Source organism: Mandrillus leucophaeus, unplaced genomic scaffold, assembly GCF_000951045.1.
Source record: "Mandrillus leucophaeus isolate KB7577 unplaced genomic scaffold, Mleu.le_1.0 Scaffold95, whole genome shotgun sequence".
In the NCBI taxonomy this organism is placed as follows: Eukaryota; Metazoa; Chordata; class Mammalia; order Primates; family Cercopithecidae; genus Mandrillus; species Mandrillus leucophaeus.
The window spans coordinates 1,017,583-1,019,601 of NW_012110363.1; positions in this window are offsets into that span (position 1 = coordinate 1,017,583).

The following is a 2,019-nucleotide window of genomic DNA, read 5'->3' on the forward strand; positions in this document are numbered from 1 at the left end:
TATTTCTTTCTCTTACCTGATTACCCTAGTCAGAACTTCCAACACTATGTTGAATAAGAGTGGTGAGAGAGGGCATCCCTGTCTTGTGCCAGTAACCTGGATCTTTTCCTTAATCCTTATATGAAAATTAATTCAAGATGGATTAGAGACTTAAATGTTAGACCTAAAACCATAAAAATCCTAGAAGAAAACCTAGGTAATACCATTCAGGACGTAGGCATGGGCAAGGACTTCATGTCTGAGGCTTGCTTTTAAAGCCTTTTAGAAGGCTTGTTTATAGTAGTCACTACCCTTGGGTTTATTTAGCCCCCACTTCTAAGATATGACCAATTTAGGATCTTCACTGACTGCCCTGTGTATACAGTGAATCTTTTCAACTCTGGTTAGTGGCAACTCATATATTTTCAGCCCCAGCATGAACTCTTGGGAGTTTTCTTCTTTGGCAACTGCTGTTTCCAAGGAATTTGTCTTTTGTTGGCTCATGCAATCTCACTTTTTGAATATACAGGTTGGTTTTTAGTCAAGACCCAACAGGACCCCATGCAGATTTTGTAGCTTTAACTGCAAAGTTTCCTATTTTTGATACTCTATCCCACAAATTCTAGACTGCTTGATCTGTCTAAGCTCTGGTCTCCATCTCCTCAAGTCAGTAAGACCAGTGGAGGAATCTCACTCTCTCTTCCATTATCTTGAAATTTTCTGCTGGAAGAAAGCTGATGAGATCATAGTGTTCATTTCAGTGGTTTACTTTGTCTGAGAGACAAGTCCTATACTTTCTATTGTCTAGTATATAAAGATAGTTTTTTCTATATATAATTTTTTTTTCATTGCTTACAACAGAGGGGTGATTCCAGACACCATTACTTTCTTTTCCGATTTTTTTTCTTTTTCTTTATTTTTTCTTAAGATGGGGTCTTGCTGTTGTCCAGGCTGTTCTTAAACTCCTAGGCTCAGGCAATCCTCCCGCCTTGGCCTCCCAAAGGGCCAGGATTACAGGCGTGAACTGCTGCACCTGGCCTGAAATTGTTACTTTCACATGGAAGCAAAAATGCTACCATCAGTAATTTTAAAAATAACATTCCTGCTATGAATTTTTTATTTTTTATAAACTTTAGATGTGTAGTTACAGAAAACTTTTTTCTTTTAACACAAAGAGTGCTAACATCCACTTGTCATGAAAATTTGCTTGAATGCAGTTCATTACACAGATGATTTCCTACATCTTTCCTCAACTTGAAACAATATGATTGCTCAGTGGAATACATGGAATTACTTTTTTAGATATTCTTTCATCATTATACTTCTTATACAAGTTGACATGATAATTTTTTACCAACTTGTATGGTTTACACATTTTGTGATTTTGTTATTTTATAATAAACAATAGTTTTTATCCTTCTATTTTTTTCTAACATTCCAGGGAAAAATTGAGGTTTCCTAAGTCTTCCCTTAAATCTTGGAACTCTAATACATATATTTGATGACTATTTTTTCTTTGCGAAGTCTTCCAATTAGGCTTCATGTTTTTTACAGTTTTTGTATTAGAGTAGGCATGTTAATAAGTGTCTATTTGTATGAGAAATAAGAACACCCAATTTTAATATTGTCTTGATTATTGACATTTTCATTTACATTTGACATTTTAAAACATTTATTATATATAAATAGATTATATGTGATAGTAATGTCTATACATTTGAACTGATGAAATTACGTTTTATTGGTGATTCAAGTAAAATAAGTAGTCTAAAATTCAGTGATGAGATTTTATCAAAATGGTGAGCAACTGTTAGTAAAGTTGAAGACCTAAACAAATTATAGTTTTCCTTTCTTTGTATTACTAGAAAAGTCAGAATGATTGAAACTGTGCAAACATACTTTGTACTTTTTACATGACATGGAGGTCATTTCCAGGATCAGTTATAGGGTAATTGTAAGCTATTCACATGCACAATTACCCAGTAGTGCATTCGAACGTTACATAGTGAGGAACTGCCCTGACACTTCAGGATATCTAGA